This window comes from Bufo bufo, chromosome 6 (assembly GCF_905171765.1).
Source record: "Bufo bufo chromosome 6, aBufBuf1.1, whole genome shotgun sequence".
NCBI classification, from domain to species: Eukaryota; Metazoa; Chordata; class Amphibia; order Anura; family Bufonidae; genus Bufo; species Bufo bufo.
Window position 1 is genome coordinate 246958500 of NC_053394.1, and position 20218 is coordinate 246978717.

A 20218-nucleotide genomic window follows, 5' to 3' on the forward strand; every position below is an offset into this window, starting at 1 on the left:
TTCTCATTGATAACTCGCTTGATTACTTCTGCGGCGGGACTGTACTTAAACGCGAAAGCGAAGCGTGATGAGGTCATGTCTCTTCCTCTTTCCATCAGCAAGTAGTTGCGGTCAAGTTTGGCTGCCCTGCGCAGGGCTGCTGAGACAATCCTCGGTGGGTAGCCCCGGTTCAAAAGCCGGTACCTAAGATCACTCACCTGTCTGAAAAACCCGGCGTCTGTATCGTTGATCCTCCGCAGGCGGACGAATTGTCCATTTTGGACGGCCCCTTTTACCGACGGCAGGTGAAAGATGGTATGGTGGAGCAGCGAGTTACTCGCAGTGGGCTTACGGAAGCCCGTGGTGTGTAATACACCGTCCATCGCCACAACGCGCACATCCAGAAAGTCAAGCGACCCACCCCCAAAGGTGTTTAAAAACTTTATCCTTGAGGCATTAGACCTCGTCCTCACCAGCAATGTGTTTCAGCTTGACGGCCAATGGTACCGCCAGGTACTAGGTACCGCAATGGGCACACCGGTGTCGTGCACGTTTGCGAACCTGTACCTGGCGGTATTTGAAGAGAGTTATATATTCTCTGTGGGTAACCCCTTCCTGCAGTCCATTCATTTGTTTTTGCGCTATGTCAATGACATTTTTCTGGTCTGGTCGGGCAGCGAGGAGTCCTGCCACGCATTCGTGGAGTATCTTAACACGCGCAACCAGATGAACATGCGATTCACCGTCAACTTTGGGGGTGGGTCGCTTGACTTTCTGGATGTGCGCGTTGTGGCGATAGACGGTGTATTACACACCACGGGCTTCCGTAAGCCCACTGCGACTAACTCGCTGCTCCACCAGACCAGCTTTCACCCGCCTGCGGAGGATCAACGATACCGACGCCGGGTTTTTCAGACAGGAGCGTGATCTTAGGGACCGGCTTTTGAACCGGAGCTACCCACCGAGGATTGTCTCAGCAGCACTGCGCAGGGCAGCCAAACTTGACCGCAACTCCTTGCTGATGGAAAGAGGAAGAGACAAGACCTCATCTCGCTTCGCTTTCGCGTTTAAGTACAGTCCCGCCGCAGAAGTAATCAAGCGAGTTATCAATGAGAACTGGGACCTATTGAGAGGAGATCCCTCTTTGAACAATTTTTCTGGTCAGCGACCTTTGGTCACATTTAGAAAATGCCCAACCCTCAAGGATAAGTTGGTTAATAGTGCTTTTAGCAAACCCCAGGTCGAGACCTGGCTTAAAAAATCCAGAGGGAATTATAAGTGTGGGCATTGTTCTTTTTGTGCACTAAATGTATGCAGTAAATGGCTGCAGATTGGAGGAGCGAAGCGTGTAGTACGCAATTTCATTAATTGTCGCACACCTTTTGTCGTGTATGTCGTCTTTTGTCCTTGTAAAAGATTTTACATTGGGAAAACAATTTGTCCCCTTTTTGAGAGAATCTGAGAGCATGTCAATTCTGTACATTCAGGGAGAGGGTGTCCCCGCCTGATAGAGCACATCCGTACTGCCCATGATGCCCGTCCGCGTTGTCTTTCCTTTGCAGGAGTGGAACATGTCCGACCTATCCCAAGGGGAGGGGATCGGCGTCGTCTGCTCCTGCAGAGGGAAGCAAGGTGGATCCTGCTTACTGGAGCCATGGGGGCAGCGGGACTGAACGACAGGAACGACATGTCGGTGTTCCTATAAGGGGGAAAAAGTGATTTACACGTGGTGTCGTTACTAAGCAACCAATGATTCTCTGTATTTGTGATCGAATAGAAACCCTCACTCTAGTGCCGAGTATCCATTTGTATATGTCCCGATGATTTATTATTTGTCATTATGTAGCATAATGTATTATGACTTTATCTTTTGTATTAACTTTCTGCACTAATTTGTATGCTGGTTGTCCCTTTCCGCATTCCGATTGGTTTTATTGTCACTTACCTGCGGCGAGCAGCTGTTGCTGATGGTCCCGGCTGCAGAGCGCCGCCTATATAAAGCGCCAGGTAGGCGCGATGACGTTCATAGCGGCCAGAGGAAGCGCGATTGTACGCGCGAAACGGCCGTAGCCGCTACCACCTGCAATAGAGTGTCTGCCCCAGGATCCCACATGTTACTGTTTCCTATTAAGGAGCAATAAAGAAGACTTGAATTTGCAACTTTGGTGAGTGCCGCACATTCTTACTTATCTTCTCTACATTATTTTGTTATATGTCCCAATATTTTGGGGGATACCCCAATTTAAAAATAAAAAATAACACAAATCAGTGTTGGCTACCTATTCTTCCTTCACCGCCGCTTCCACCTACACCGCCACGTCAACCTACACCGCCACATCCACCGCCTTCTCAACCTCCTACTCCTAGATCCAGATTGCTATTTAAATTTTTCTGTATTTTATGTTATTTTAAGTCATTTCCCTATCCACATTTGTTTGCAGAACAGTTGCCATGCTCTTAAAGAGGACCTTTCACTAGTTTAAAAAGTAAAAACTAACTATATCAGTGGGCAGAGCTGCGCCCAGGGGTCCCCCTGCACTTACTAGTATGTCTGAGCACCGCTCCGTTTGCCCGGTATAGGCTCCGGTGTCTGCAGCTCCCTCTGTTGTACTGGGCGGAGTTTTTGTATTAGGGTTGTCCCTTGCTGCGGCGCTGGCCAATCGTAGTGCACAGCTCATAGCCTGGGACTCCCAGATTTTCCATGAATTTTTTTTTTTCCAGTTACAAAGCAAGGGTTAACAGCCAAAAAAAACTCAATATTTATGACCCTGATTCTGTAGTTTACAGAAACACCCCATATGTGGTCGTAAACTGCTGTACGGGCATACGGCAGGGCGCAGAAGGAAAGGAATGCCATACGGTTTTTGGAAGGCAGATTTTGCTGGACTTTTTTTTTTTTACACCATGTCCCATTTGAAGCCCCCCTGATGAACCCCTAGAGAAGAAACTCTAAAAAAGTGACCCCATTTTAGAAACTACGGGATAGGGTGGAAGTTTTGTTGGTACTAGTTTAGGGTACATATTATTTTTCGTGGCTATATATTACACTTATTGTGAGGCAAGGTAACAAGAAATAGCTTTTTTGCCACCTTTTTTATTTTTTGTTATTTACAACATTCATCTGACAGGTTAGATCATGTGGTATTTTTATAGACCAGGTTGTCACGGATGCGGCGATACCTAATATGTATACTTTTTTTTATTTATGTAAGTTTTACACAACGATTTCTTTTTTGAAACAAATAAAATCATGTTTTAGTGTTTCCATAGTCTGAGAGCCATAATTTTTTCAGTTTTTAAGCGATTACCTTGGGTAGGGTATGATTTTTGTGGGATGAGATGACGGTTTGATTGGCACTATTTTGGGTTGCGTGTGACTTTTTAATCGCTTGCTTTTACACTTTTTGTGATGTAAGGTGACAAAAAATAGCTTTTTTTACACCGTTTTTATTTTTATTTTCTTACGGTATTCACCTGAGGGGTTAGTCATGTGATATTCTTTTAGAGAACAAGTTATTACAGACGCTTCGATACCTAATATGTATAATTTTTTTTATTTATGTAAGTTTTACACAATAATATCATTTTTGAAACAAAAAAAATCATGTTTTAGTGTCTCCATATTCTGAGAGCCATAGTTTTTTTCAGTTTTTGGGCGATTATCTTAGGTAGTGTCTCATTTTTTGCGGGATGAGGTGACGGTTAGATGGGTACTATTTTGGTCGGCAAACGCCTTTTAATCGCTTGCTGTTGTACTTTTTGTGATGTAAGGTGACAAAAAAATTGTTTATTTAGCACAGTTTTTTTTTTTTTTTTTTACAGTGTTCATCTGAGCGGTTAGGTCATGTGATATGTTTATAGAGCCAGTCGATACGGACCCGTCCATACCTAATATGTATACTTTTTTTGCCCCTATTTATTTATCTTTTTTTTTTACTTTATTTGGGGAAAATGATGTTTTTTTTTATTTTTACTTGAAACTTTTAATTTTTGGGCGGAAAACTTTTATTTTTTAACTTTTTTTTCACTTTATTTTTTGTCCCACTTTGGGACTTCAACTTTTGGGGGTCTAATCCCTTTACAATGCATTCCAATACTTCTGTATTGGAATGCATTGGCTTTATGAGTAATACAGTGAGTATTATTCATACAGCTTCCGGCCTGTGAGATCCAATATATTTGAGCAGGCACCGGGTTCTGATCACCGCCCGCCGGCCGGCAGTGATCAGAACTATACATGAGGTACCGGTACGTCATGTGTCCTTAAGTACTAGGACAACATGCCATACCGGTACGTCATGTGTCCTGAAGAGTTTAAGGGCAATTGGAGCAATTTTGGTTCTGCCTAAAACGATTCAGGTCCAAAATGAACATTTTCAAAAATTCAGCGAACCAGACCAGAAACAAATCTTGACTGGTTTGCTCATCTCTAGTCCTAATTCTCCCCCCAAAAGCTGATGTCAGGGGAAAGAACTATCAGACACCTTGAATTTCAATGCTTATACTTTTGTTCTCCCAGGAGATAAGCTTGTACCAGCGGTGTCTAGCTGAGGCTTATCTTATCTCCTCATTGAAAATATAAGGGGCTCTGGAGAGATAGTTGTTGGCCAAACAAGCTCTCCTTAGATAGCTACTGAAGATCTATGGACACTATTAAAGTCAAGCAAAACTAAAATAGTAACTGGGGCCAGGTATGAAAGGTAGGTAACAGAGCAGCCTTGTACTCCATCCACACCACTGTCCCTACCTGGTTGCACAATCACCCTAAAAGGTGGTCATGGGTATAAACCTTAACAGATACAGACAGAAATAAGTCAAATCCCGACAGCCAAAACCAGGACGAGATTTCTAAGTCAAATACACAGCAGAGACCAGGAGATAGTGTCAGCAGGCCAAAGCAAAGTCACAATTTAGCATAGTCTAATACTAAACAGAGTTCAAAATCAAGTCAAATACCAGGAGGTCACGTCAGAGGCAAAATCAGTATTCAGAAGCAATGTCTGAGAAACAGGCAAAAAGTCAGAGATCCAGAGTAACAAACACAAAACTACCTAGTGAGGCAGAAACTTCAATCACATGCAACTGTGGCCAACTGCTGCCTGTTTAAACAGCCTGCCCTTAGGAAGCATGCAATGCCAGCACCGAGCCTGATTGGTTCGGCATCCCTGCTCCTTGTCAGTGGAGCAGGATGCCATAGCAACAAAGCGACACCGGAGGTGCCGCCACAGTGCAGCCGGACTGGCCATTGGTAAATATGTGACACCAGTGTATGGAACCCAGATACAGTAAAATGCAGATACAAATGTCACTGTTAGATTTTCCATATGTTCATTTTGATTTGAAGATTGCAAAAGAAAATTCGGTATTTGGCATCTGTCCACACTTACCTGACATAACAGTTACTTAATTCTTTATAATCACACAGATAAGACAAATGCTTAGTTCTTTCCAATATACATGGCAATACACTTCATTTCTTCTTTAGACAGAAAAAGTTTGATGAAAGGCAATAATTTCAGAGACATTATTATTTTGACAATGAATCACTAATCGCACACTCACATCAGGGAACATAGAACCTATTGGGACAGATATGTAATTGTCTTAATTGCTGTTTATGTTGCAGAGACAGAACATTCAAATACAATAAATATCACACTGGCATTTTCCAATTTGTCCACATTAGGTACGTATGCCGGAAAAGGTGTTGTGCGGGGAGGGCATAGATGAGATTGTGTCATCACTTACAAGCTACCTGAGATCTGTAATAATAAAGATTGTGAACCTACAAAGCACAGATGTACAAAAAGATTATCTGATCAACTGCTCTTTTAGTATTCAACTTACCCTCCATTGCTTCACAAAGAACATGGTGCTCTGTGTTGTTGAAATAATATATTGAAATAATAATACTTTCTTGAAAAATGAATACTTTTAATAATATATTCTTGTAAGTGACCACTTTTTTACCAAAGTAATTTGTAAAGAAAAGCCAGCCATGCATTCAGGATGCTGCTCAGTAACTGAAGATGTGACCAGGTCAGACCTACATGCTCCAGTTTTATTTTAAAAATGTCTAACAACCTTTGCAAAGCTGAAAATTGATGCTATGTACAATTTTTTTTTACTTTATGCCAGCTGTCATCAAGGCTTCCTTTAGCATCAAAAAGCTCCAGATCCTCTGTCCCTGATTCAGTCTGATTTCATAGGAAAATAGCACTGCGTTATTTTTCAAGTGAAAATGAAGGACTTGACAATGTTGGTTGGGAGTGGTAACCACTGTGCAACGAATACTGATATGCTTCACGATTTCCAATATAAAGGGAAATCACAATGCAAGTGTGAACAGAGGCTAACAAAAAGAAATTCAAATAGATCAATTTGGTGTTCAAGATTTCTTTTTAAACCCTTATTATTAGTATAGTTTGTGACAAATTGGGACTTATAATGGAGTCTTTTACTGTCTAGTGCACTTATTATACCATTTATTTGTTCCAAATATTTCCATTCCATATAGTATGGATTATCTCTCTCCACCTACACTATAGAGATGGTCTTGATCAGGAAGTTCTCTAGCCCCCATACTAATTTAAAAAAAATATATATATATATATTTATTTCAAATAAACTTTGATCATTGAATATGCAGAATATACTTGATATACAATGATATCTAAAGACCTAAAGAAAGAGTCACTAATGATTGGTTTCAAATTTGGGTGCAAATTAGGTTGTCTTCTGGAAACCTGGACCCAATATCGTATGTCAAAGCCTTACCTCACTGTAGAATTTTTGGTACTCTGGTGAACCAATCTGACACTCACCAGGGAACTCACTCATTATCCTCAAATGGTCCAAACTGGGTTAATATGGAACATGGAACATGAAAAAGGGGATGTCCAGGATTTTTATTTTTTTTATTTTTATTCCTTTCCACTATGCAGTATTATTTGAAGAAATGTATACTTACTGACTTCCTGCCTCTCCGTTTCAATACTGTAACCCCCTGGTCTTCACTGGACTCCTAGCTTCCAACTGTCAACTTCCGCATGGGCAGTGTCATATGTGCTGCTACAACCTTTGGCAGTAACATGTCTCCAAGCAGCACATGATGCAGCAATGACTTGCCAATTGAGTACAAGTCACTGCTGAGACCAATCAGTGGAAGTAGCAATACACATGACCTTGTCCATGCAGAAGTTTAAAAAAAAAAAACTGAAAACAACCCCTTTAAGGGGTACCTGCCATTTAGTAAAAAGTTTTATATATCATAGTGTCATATCAGGTGTGTTGATCAGTGAGGGTCAAACCACCACCAATTACTTGAATTAAAAAGCAGAATTGCTCAGGAAAGCAATGTCCCCTTTTGACTTTCATTTTCACTTCTTGTTTTTCCTGCTCTTTGTAGAATATAGCAGTGTATGGGCTCACAGAAAGACCGTGACCAATACACTGCTAGCCCCTCATCCCAGGATAAGTTAACCTCTTAATTTCAGATGTTGCTGAGGGTCTTGAAGCACTATATCAAACAGTATCGCTCAAGTCCTAACATAAAAAAATTTCATTTTTTCCTGTATTTTTTTTTTTAAGGGATTGTGTGTTGTCAAGCTGTGACACTCGTCCAAGTGCTGGGTCTTCATCAGTGTTTACCTGCATGCCATCCCCTCTGGTAGCATTGATGCAGCTTAACCCCTTCCAGATCACCCATTGCAGACATCAGGAAGTTAAATATGGCGTATGCTAGCAAGTGCAGCAGGCAGCATAGCCACCGCATGTCTCTTGTTTTAAACAGCAGGCATCTGGGGCTAATGCATGCAATCTAGGAGCTCAGAAAAATGGAGCATGTGCTTCCAGGTATGCAACGGCTCCCCCTAGTGGGAATTAGGGGAGCCAGATAGTGTGTGCGTCAGCCTCAGTCCTCCTGAATGATCCGAGGGTGCCGCAAATAGGCTCCTATAAAGAAAATGTCTGTGGCTATAGGAACATATGAAATGCTTATAGACTCCAATGCTAATGCACTGGAGTCTATGAGAGAAGTAATCAAATGATTGCATGTTCCAATTCCCTAGGGGAACTACTAAATATGTAAAAAAAAAAAAAATATATATATATATATATATATATATATATATATATATATATATATAAAAATATATATATCACCCCCTTTCCCTAAAATTAAGATAAAAATAAATAAATAATTTAAAAAAATTAATATGATAGGCATCTCCATGTGTGAAAATGCCCGTAGTATTCAAATTGAAAAATATCCCAAATATTTACCCTAAACATTAAAATCACTGATTTATATTTTTTTCAGTTCAACTCTCCCAAAAAATTGAATACAAAGTGATCAAAAAGTCATTCAGACTCCAAAATGGTATCAATAAAAACTACAGATCATATCGTAAAATGAGCCCTTATACAGCTCTATAGATGTAAAAATAAAAAAAGTTATGGGGATCTTATGATAGCAATGCACAGAAACAACAAATAGTTTTTTTCCGTATTAAAACTCAAGAAAAGCTACATAAATGTGGTATCGTTGTAACAAAAGCCACAATTCCACCAAACTTCATTTTTCTTTTTTTTTTTCAGCTTCTCACTACATTGTATGCAATAGTAAATAGTGATGGCGGAACATCTGCCGGGACAATTCTCGTCTGCGATTACTGGGACCCGGGCGTTCGCTGCGGGTCCCATTCACTTTAATGGCAGGCGAACTTGAAAAACCTTCAGGTCATATTTGCAGCCAGCAAACACTTATTAGAAGTACACAAATAGTCCCACAACATGGACAGTGATATACCAGAGGGGGAATATTGGCAAAGATTCCCACCAAAAATTTGTATTTTAATCGGGGGCCATTTTTATGCGTCTTAAAGGGAAACTCTCAAAAATGTGCCCTGCTGGAGCCTAGAAAATTTTTAGTTCCTATCGGTTGAATGTATACAAATGTGCAGCACGCCAAGTTTTTGTATCCTGTCGAGTCCATAAAAAAAAAAAAATGCATATGTTAAAGTAAAAAAAAAATTCTATCATGGAATTGTATGGTGAACGGACGGCACTCTAAGTCTGAGGCATCTGTTAACGCATACATTTTTGGTATGCATTAAATGGATGGAAAAAATAGGATGTGAATACAGCCCTAGTGTCAGCATAAGCATCAGTACACAGCGGAGCAGCGTGGTGGAGAGGGGAGGCCGCCATGTACTGACAGAGTGCTACCTGGTCCTGCTGGTCAGGGTTGAGGACTGTGCTTCTCAAGGATCATTTTCTACTGGGAAATACAGTGCACAGTATAATACACTAGAATCTATATAATATAAAGATATTAGCCCTACCCCTGTATAATAATACAATTAGGTGATCATTTATTATATAGAAATACGTCTATGTTAGGCGTATTTCTATCACAGATTGGGGCGCAAAGGTCCTTAGCACCGCTATCTGCATATTTTTCCCGCTCATGCCAGGTCTAAAAATGGATGGTGTGGGCAGGGAAAGGGATACAGTTATGGCCATCCAGTTATTGGATGCCACCGCCAGACTTTGAGCGAATAACACTGCCATACTGTGACCGGAAAAGAGGGCACAGTACAGGGAATCACTAGGGGCACTGCACAGGTGGTGGTAAGAGGGCACAATGCAGGGTGTAAGGGGGCAAAGTACAGGGTAAGGGGCACAGAACGGGGTGGGGGGCACAGTCACATGACCCTGTGACATTAGAAGGACCTTATGGTGAATGCAGTTCATTCCCCACCATAATGAGAGGCAGAGAAGTGAGACAGGAGTGTGATTATGTGGATAGAGATAAAAAAAATGTAACTGTCGGCCAGTACAGGCCCCAAAACTTAGACAATAGGCATTTACCTGACAGCAAAGAACTTTGGATTCTGTGGCTGGAGGTACATTAGGCGGTCACAGGATAAATATATAACTGTCGGCCAGTACAGGCCCCAAAGATTAGGCAATAGGCATTCATCTGACAGCAAAGAACTTTGGATTCTGTGGCTGGAGGTACATTAGGTGGTCACAGGATAAATATTTAACTGTCGGCCAGTACAGGCCCCAAAAATTTGCCAATAGGCATTCACCTGACAGCAAAGAATTTTGGATTCTGTGGCTGGAGGAACATTAGGTGGTCACAGGATAAATATTTAACTGTCGGCCAGTAGAGGCCCCAAAAATTTGCCATTAGGCATTCACCTGACAGCAAAGAACTTTGGATTCTGTGGCTGGAGGTACATTAGGTGGTCACAGGATAAATATGTAACTGTCGGCCAGTATAGGCTGCAAAAATTAGGCATTCACCTAAAAGGCCATTTATGCCGCTGTATATACATAAGGCAAGGACCATTCTTTGTTCCGGGAGATGGCAGATATGTGTGGCCTGTCATGAGGAAATTCAATTACACGTGGTCATCACAAGTGTTGAATTCCTCCGAGATCCATGCCTCATTAATTTAAAAAAATGTGAAGTAGTCCACACTGTCGTGAGGTAGGCGAGTGCGCTTATTGGTCATGATCCTCCCCTGCTGCGCTGAACGTCCTTTCGGACAGGACACTCGACGAGAGGCAAGCCAAGAGTTCCATGGCAAATTGTGCCAGCTCTTGCCACAGGTCAAGCCTGCACACCCAGTAGTCAAGGGGTTCCTCGCTTCTCAGATCATCCTTATCGGCCTTTAACCCGATGTAGTCAGACTCCTGTCAGTCTAGGTGTTCTTTGAGTGCAGCTGTCGATGAGTTGGCTTCAAGAATGGTCTTATATCCGAAGTGACCAACACATCTTCAAACCTCCCTCTTTTTTCAGGCGCGGTAGGATTGGAACCCGTACCTGTTTCTCTGTGGGTGGAAATTCATCTGCCATTGCTCGCAACAGCAGAATTCAGCATCTCTCGAGGCAAGGACTGGAAATGCTGCATTATAACAGCCCTCTGTGATGATGGAAACATGTCCGCCATTTTGTGTTTGTAACGGGGGTCTAAGTACGTTGCCACCCAGTACCGGTCCTAGACCTTTATGCTTTTTATACAGGGGTCCCTCTTCAAACACTGGAGCATGAAGGCCCCCCATTTTCACTACAGAATGTCATCCTCGGTCTCCTCCCCCCAGCCATGGACAACACCAGGGATCGCCGAAAATTTTAAAGCCTGCTCTTTTTGCTCCTCCTCCTTCTCCCCCCAGCCACCATCCTCCTCTGACTCCTCTTCAGACTCCTGCTGACTTGTCTCAGATGGAATAGCCCCCACTGGGAATTCCTTCAGCATTGTGACTTCCTCATCTTCCAGCTCCTGCTTCTCGACGGCTTGACACAATGCAATGCACGCTCCAGAAAGAAGGAGAAAGGTACGATGTCACCAGTTTGGTGAAAAAAAAACAAGCTCCCAGAACCTGTCCTCCTGCAGAGTTTGTACAGGTAGTCGTGAATGGCATGTTTCTGCTGGAGCAGCCTATCAAGCATATACAAGGTGGAGTTCCAGCACAAATCAGACATCTGACGGGCAAGTGATGTCGCCGCTGAACGTCACCAAGGCGAGCCATGGCCGTGTAAGATCTTCTAAAATGGCAGCTGTGGTCATCCATGTTATCCATTTCCGCATGTAGATTTTTCTACAGGCTTACATTTTATTTGAACTTTCAATATTTTGTATAGCCCTGTTCACATGATGCAGTTTCTCACACCCTGCGCTTGTGCTTTGCAGACAGAACTTTTTGCCTGTGCTGCTCTAGCCCAAGCGCGGGGATGTGGGAAGTGTATTATGTGGGGCCATTTTAATCTATGTTCTTTGAGAATGATGCTTCAGGTGTGAGTCTGCGAGCTGATTGATTTGAGACATCATGTTACCACCACCCACTAGATGGGGGAGGGTGCATGGGTCTTTAAATTTCTCCAAGCTCCCAGACCACATTGTTACGACTAAAGAGAAGGTCTCCGAAACGCATAAACAGCTTGTCTGTGATACTGTCCCTCATATGATGTGATTTAATAAAGAGGAAGATTTTATGGGAAGAAAAATAAGTGCCGGAATCGTCTTTTTCTATTTCACTTTGTCTACGTCCAGGAACTTGCTGGCTTGACTCCGTGCACACGGGATATTACACGCCAACCAGGTGAGCTGGATAACATTACCTATATACCTTTTAAAATGGCCAAAGATTTTCCTGGCCTGCCGCAAGACATCCTGGACCCCAGGGCATTTGTCAACGAATTGCTGCACGACTAAGTTCATGTGTCATTTTGCCCTGTTTCAGCATGCTCAGCAGATTGGCACCGTTGTCGCACACCACTTTACCAACTGTCAAATTGAGCATAGTTAGCCACTGATCGGCCTGTGACCGCAGAGCTGTAAATAGTGCAGGATGGGTGTGGCTCTTGGCTTCCCGGCACGACAGCCACAGCACATCATGGCAACGTCTCACCTGGCACGTCGAATAGGTTCTGGGGAGCTTGGGTGGTGCAGAGGAAGAGCAGCAGTGGAAAAGGAGGAGTGAGCCAAGGAGGAGACGGAGGATGGAGTAGGATGAGGAGGAGAAGAAGAGGCAGGCCTGCATGCAATCTGCGGCGGCAACACCAAATCCACATGGTGGGTACATGCTTGACGGCCGTCAGAAGGTTCACCCAGTGGGCAGGAAAAGCTATGTACAGTTGTGGCCAAAAGTTTTGAGAATTACATAAATATTGGAAATTGGAAAAGTTGCTGCTTAAGTTTTTATAATAGCAATTTGTATATACTACAGAATGTTATGAAGAGTGATCAGATGAATTGCATAGTCCTTCTTTGCCATGAAAATTAACTTAATCCCCAAAAAAACTTTCCACTGCATTTCATTGCTGTCATTAAAGGACCTGCTGAGATCATTTCAGTAATCGTCTTGTTAACTCAGGTGAGAATGTTGACGAGCACAAGGCTGGAGATCATTATGTCAGGCTGATTGGGTTAAAATGGCAGACTTGACATGTTGAAGGAGGGTGATGCTTGAAATCATTGTTCTTCTATTGTTAACCATGGTGACCTGCAAAGAAACGCGTGCAGCCATCATTGCGTTGCATAAAAATGGCTTCATAGGCAAGGATATTGTGGCTACTAAGATTGCACCTCAATCAACAATTTATAGGATGATCAAGAACTTCAAGGAAAGAGGTTCAATTCCTCTTAAGAAGGCTTCAGGGTGTCCAAGAAAGTCCAGCAAGCGCCAGGATCATCTCCTAAAGAGGATTCAGCTGCGGGATCGGAGTGCCACCAGTGCAGAGCTTGCTCAGGAATGGCAGCAGGCAGGTGTGAGCGCATCTGCACGCACAGTGAGGCGAAGACTTTTGGAAGATGGCCTGGTGTCAAGAAGGGCAGCAAAGAAGCCACTTCTCTCCAAAAAAACATCAGGGACAGATTGATCTTCTGCAGAAAGTATGGTGAATGGACTGCTGAGGACTGGGGCAAAGTCATATTCTCCGATGAAGCCTCTTTCCGATTGTTTGGGGCATCTGGAAAAAGGCTTGTCCGGAGAAGAAAAGGTGAGCGCTACCATCAGTCCTGTGTCATGCCAACAGTAAAGCATCCTGAGACCATTCATGTGTGGGGTTGCTTCTCATCCAAGGGAGTGGGCTCACTCACAATTTTGCCCCAAAACACAGCCATGAATAAAGAATGGTACCAAAACACCCTCCAACAGCAACTTGTTCCAACAATCCAACAACAGTTTGATGAAGAACAATGCATTTTCCAGCACGATGGAGCACGTGCCATAAGGCAAAAGTGATAACTAAGTGGCTCGGGGACCAAAATGTTGACATTTTGGGTCCATGGCCTGGAAACTCCCCAGATCTTAATCCCATTGAGAACTTGTGGTCAATCCTCAAGAGGCGGGTGGACAAACAAAAACCCACTAATTCTGACAAACTCCAAGAAGTGATTATGAAAGAATGGGTTGCTATCAGTCAGGAATTGGCCCAGAAGTTGATTGAGAGCATGCCCAGTCGAATTGCAGAGGTCCTGAAAAAGAAGGGCCAACACTGCAAATACTGACTCTTTGCATAAATGTCATGTAATTGTCGATAAAATCCTTTGAAACGTATGAAGTGCGTGTAATTATATTTCACTACATAACAGAAACAACTGAAACAAAGATCTAAAAGCAGTTTAGCGAAAACTTTGTGAAACTTTCAAACTTTGTGAAAACTAATATTTTTGTCATTCTCAAAACTTTTGGCCACAACTGTACATTCCCTGACCGTGTTTGCTAGACCACGTGTCTGTGGTCAGATATATCTTGGCACCGACACTGCCAGAGATATATTAACTTGCTGCTGAAAGTGGCCATATAGTTCAGGGACGCCCTTCTGTGAGAAATATTTCATTCCGGGGACCTTCCATTGTGGTATGCCAATGGCCACAAATTTTCTAAAGTCCTCCGAGTCCACCAATTTATATGTCAGTAGTTGGCGGGCTAGCAGTTCCGACAAGCCAGTGGTCAGCCGTTGGGCAAGAGGATTATTCGGCGTCCTAATTTTTTTACGCTTGAACATTTGTGCCATGGAAGCCTGCCTTGTGCCAGATGAACGCGACAATGGAACGGTGGAAGGTGGAGTGGAGGATAAATGGGAAGAAAGAGGAGAAGGAAAAGAGGCAGGACATGGAGCGTCGGGAGTGTGGCTTTGTGGGTTCTAATGGCGTTGCTCCCACTGTGCTCGGTGATGGGAGGTTAGGTGCCTTAAGGCGATCGTTCCTAGGTGAGTGTCGGGCTTACCGCGACTTATGCATTGACAGCACAGGATGCAGATGACAACACTATTATCAGCAGCTGACACGTTAAAAAAAAGCATACACTGTGGAACCATGTGCCGGCGTCCTGGGAGCGCAAGATGTGACCGTGCATGGTGGATGGCTTGCTCCATATACATTTGCAGTCTGCTTTTTGCATCCTGTTCACTGCGAGTTCTGCCTGCTACTCCTCCCTATCTGCTGCTCCGTCTCTTCCTCTGAACTCCCCTCCTCTTCCTCTCTTGTGGGCACCTACGTAACGTCCATCGACACGTCATCATCGTCACCTTCACCAACACTGACATTTCAGATCTTGGAGTAGGCAACAACAGCAGGGACCACCCTCCTTGGGCTGATCTGGGTATTGTCGTCAGACCGCTGGGTGGTGGCCGATGTCAAGAATGACTGCACATCGGTATGGTCTGGGAATGGATGGGAAAATAATTCCTCTGACTCGAGTGGAGGGGATATGGTGTTGGTGGTGTCTTTGCTGCATACAGCAGAGAGTGAGGAGGGTGCAGATACAGAGGATGAGTAGGGTGCAGAAGCGGAAGGCTGACCGAGCCACTCAACCAACTTTGGTGCGCACCTTCTCCAACGTCCCACTTAGGGTCCGGCCTGGTGCACCTGCCCGACCCCTACCATCCCTGCGGAACAGTCTGCCTCTTCCTCTGCCTGTCATTTTCTAAATGACCCTCTGCCTAAGTCCGTAGTGAAGAGCAGTATTTGTGGAAGAAGGTATATCGCAGCCCTCAATCAGTATTTGGCGGAAACAGGTTTATAGCACCCCTCAATCAGTATTTGGCGGAAACACGTATATGACACCCCTCAATCAGTATTTTGTGGAAGCAGGTGTATCGCAGCCCTCAATCAGTAGTTGGTGGAAACACGGATATGGCACCCCTCAATCAGTATTTTTTGGAAGCAGGTGTATCGCAGCCCTCAATCAGTATTTTGTGGAAGAAGGTATATAGCACCCCTCAATCAGTATTTGGCGGAAACTGGTATATAGCACCCCTCAATCAGTGTTTGGCAGAAACAGGTATTTACCACCCCTCAATCAGGATTTTGTGGAAGAAGGTATATCACAGCCCTCAAGCAGTTTTTTGGGGGGGCAACAGGTATATCACACGCGTTGTAATTAGTTACTCCAATAGCGTTTGTCCCTCTATCTAGCTGCGGTATCGCAGCAGAACTGCACACAACTGCTGCACAATACAAATGCACTATAATATAATTTCTATGTTAGAAAGTATATTATAAGTATATTATACCCCTCTGTATCACACCTATCGATAGCACACCTATAGCAGTCCTTAAAATTACTTTTGTGGCCCTATTAGCTAGCACTTGGTGTCCCTAACTGTCCATGCTCCATAATGCAACCTCTTCCTACACTGGCAAAACACATAATGTAAAATGTCTGCCAGATTGTGTTCTGTTATAAGGTAGGGGGTATGTCCATGTGCTGAAACTTCTCAATTGGCTGTCCTGTCCTACCTGATGAATGTGTCATGGGTCAAAGTTCGGCACTATGCAAAAAAATATGGTGCGTGCGAATATTGCCATATGTTCACATGTTCGGCGAATCGTGAACGAGCGAAACAACCGCTGAGCGAACCGCAAGGCCATCTCTAATAGTAAATGCTGGCATTACAAAGTACAACTTTTCCTCTAAAAAAATAAACCTTCATATGGGTTCATGAATGGGAAAAAAAGTTATGGCTCTGGGAAGGCAGGAAGTAAAAAAAAAAAAAAATGAGAAAAATTTAAAATTGACTGGTCCTGAAGATGTTATTTACGCCTCCCTTCAAGTGAATGGGAGAGGAAGCTATATTTACACTGCAACACCACTACAGGTAAAGAGTTTTTTCGTTCTCTTTTGTGTCCTAGACCCTAAAAATGGCTAAGGATTATTTATTCTTATCCTAATGGTGTTCTCAAAGCTGACCAACCATACACATTAGATAAATGAAGGCCGAACCCGACAATTATCTAATGTGTAAGGGGCCTCCCAACTCTCCCCTGACTGCAAATGTCACAGGTAAAAAGTAGTAGTCAGCCGACAAGAAGCTAATGTTTTTAGCCAGTCTAAGGTTCAGGAGTGATGAATATACGGCAATATGAATTTTCCGTAAGATATAATATGCACTATCATGCGACAAACATATACACTTCTTAGGCTATTGCTGATATAAGCAGGAAAACTCTCTTACCTTGGTGGAAGCGCTCATGTGCTCTACTTAGTTATGTCAAATATAAAGCTATATTTAGCCTGTTTTATGGGCATGACAGATTGTAAGCATCTTTCATGATCATTACACTATTCATTTGCTTACTATATTTCTTGTCCTTTCCAGATGGTTCAAGTCAAGTGAGATGCTTTTTATTTTGATGCAAACATTTTGAATTACAGTCCCCTGAACAATTAAAATATTGTAAAAGTGAATGATCCATGTCCTCGCTCTCCTTTGATTTCAGTGTGTAATTTGTGTGGTGCTATTCTGTCATTCACAGATGCCGTATGTAGAGCAAAAGGGAGACCATGAGTTTTATTACATGAGTTGAAGTGTATACATAGGAATAATTCAGCACCAGCTAGTTTAATATTTTCAATCTGTTTACTTGCAGCTACAAATGTCCTCAATACTGCATTGAAATATAGAATACAGTATCTTCAAACGGGATATTTGAATTAACATGAGTACAAATAGAACAAGGCTGCAAAGATCATTGACCAAAAAGTATGCTTTGACAAGATAGCTGAGGAATTTACTACTATTGTATGTTCTTAAATAAATAATACTATTATACAATACATCCTACTAGAGATCAGCGAACCTTTTGTGATTCTGTTTGGTTCCGATTCGCTGAAATAAAAAAAAAAAGTTTGGTTAGGAAATGAATTGATTCAGCCCGAATCTAAGTAGCTCTAATTGCCCTGGAAATTGGTAATGCATATAACACACTCTAGTCTCCTAGGACTCTTACAGTATCTCTTATTTCTTTTTTTGTTAATTTTTATGAATTTTTGTGTTTTCTCTACCCCCTCAATAAGCTGTTGAACACAATAACAGCTATAGTAAATAATGTCAAAATGATACTTACATACATAGCTATAGGTAAACGCATGTTTGACAGCGTTCAAACAGCATGTTTTAAAACACAAAGTGCTGCTACATGTGCTAAGCTTTTTCATATTCCAAAGCATTAAAAAATTGTCCCTTATCGGGGCAGATGGTTTTCAACCCCTTCAGCCACCGTGACATACGTAGCTGAGGAAATGTTTGGAGATGGATGCCCACTCCATACGAGGCGGATGCCGGCTGTACAATATAGCAGGCACCCAGCTACAATGACTGGGAATGGCGATCACGCCAAACACTGTCATTTAACACCTCAACACCGATCGTGACATCTGTGAGGTAAGGCAGAAGGATGCTGCTCCCTCTGTCTTCCAAATGGAGCCCCTGCAGTGAAATTGGCAACCAGGATGCTTCTGAAGCTTCCCAGGCCTTCCATGGTAAGTGCCCTGCTAATCTGTGCATGAGGCACAGCTCAGCAGGCAATGTGTCAAAATCCCATTCACCCTAACTGAATCTCTATCATGGTGAATAGGACAAGTGATCAAAAGATTCCAGGTTTTAGCCCGCTAAGAAAGTTAAAAGTTATTATTATAAAAAAAAAAATTTAATCACCCCCTTTCCCAATTTTATATATAAAAATATATAAACCCCCAAAAAAATAAGGCAACAACTGTTGGCGAAATGATTAGAAAATGGAAAAAAACACAATATGACTGTCAATCTTCTTTGGTCTAGGGCTCCATGCAAGATCTCACCTCGTGGGGTAAGGATGATTCTGAGAAAGGTCAGGAATTAGCCCAGAACTACACGGGAAGACCTGGTCAATGACCTGAATAGGGCTGAGACCACAGTCTCAAAGGTCTTATATATAATTTTTGTGGATTAACTATTTCTTTAATTCGACTCACGTATATATCCTCTCTGAATACCAGAATATATGTAAATGACTTCTTATTTTTGATTATGGCCAGTTTTTTGTCAGGCACCCTATTTACTGAGGCACTTATCAAGGAGGCTAAGGATATATTTTCAGACAAGGATATTCCTGGACTCTCCACTTCTGCCATCTGTAAAATAGCATTCAGGGATCTCTATTTTGGTTATAAGGACAATTTAAAATCCTGGTGCGAGCTACGATCATTAGAGAGTTATCTTGACAATAAAATAGTACCAATGGCTAGGGATGAGCGAACCCGAACTGTATAGTTCGGGTTCGTACCGAATTTTGGGGTGTCCGTGACACGGACCCGAACCCGAACATTTTCGTAAAAGTCCGGGTTCGGGTTCGGTGTTCGGCTCTTTCTTGGCGCTTTTTGAAAGGCTGCAAAGCAGCCAATCAACAAGCGTCATACTACTTGCCCCAAGAGAACATCACAGCCATGCCTACTATTGGCATGGCTGTGATTGGCCAGTGCAGCATGTGACCCAGCCTCTATTTAAGCTGGAGTCACGTAGCGCCGCACGTCACTCTGCTATGATCAGTATAGGGAGAGGTTGCAGCTGCGACGTTAGGGCGAGATTAGGCAGATTAACTCCTCCAAAAGACTTCATTCTGTGATCGATCTGCAGCTGTGGATCATTGAAGTGCTATTATTTAGAGTTGAGCGAACACCTGGATGTTCGGGTTCGAGAAGTTCGGCCGAACTTCCCGGAAATGTTCGGGTTCGGGATGCGAACCCGATCCGAACTTCGTCCCGAACCCGAACCCCATTGAAGTCAATGGGGACCCGAACTTTTCGGCACTAAAAAGGCTGTAAAACAGCCCAGGAAAGAGCTAGAGGGCTGCAAAAGGCAGCAACATGTAGGTAAATCCCCTGCAAACAAATGTGGATAGGGAAATGAATTTTAAAAAAAAATTAACCCAATATCAATTGGACAGAGGTCCCATAGCAGAGAATCTGGTTTCACGTCAGCAGAGAATCAGTCTCTTCATGCCATAGCAAAGAATCTGGCTTCATGTCAGCAGAGAATCAGTCTCTTCATGCCATAGCAGAGAATCTGGCTTTATGTCAGCACAGAATCTGTCTTCATGTCATAGCAGAGAATCAGGCTTCACGTCACCCACCACTGGAACAGGCCACTGTCACTGTTGAAAAAGGCTTGCATGCCGAAACGCGTCCTGGTTGTAGGACTTTCTGCTTTATGAAGAAAAAATAAAAAAGAAGCTTATTTGAAAGACACAGCTGCTGGGATTTATCTTGTATCTACTGGAGATTGCTCCTTTCCCGTGCAGCGTGCACCTAAAGGTGAAGTGCCGACCTGTTTCCTTGAATAGCAGAGAATCAGGCTTCATGTCACCCACCACTGGAACAGGCCACTGTCACACATTTAGGCCCAGGCACCCAGGCAGAGGAGAGAGGTCCCGTAACAGAGAATCTGGCCTTATGTCAGCGC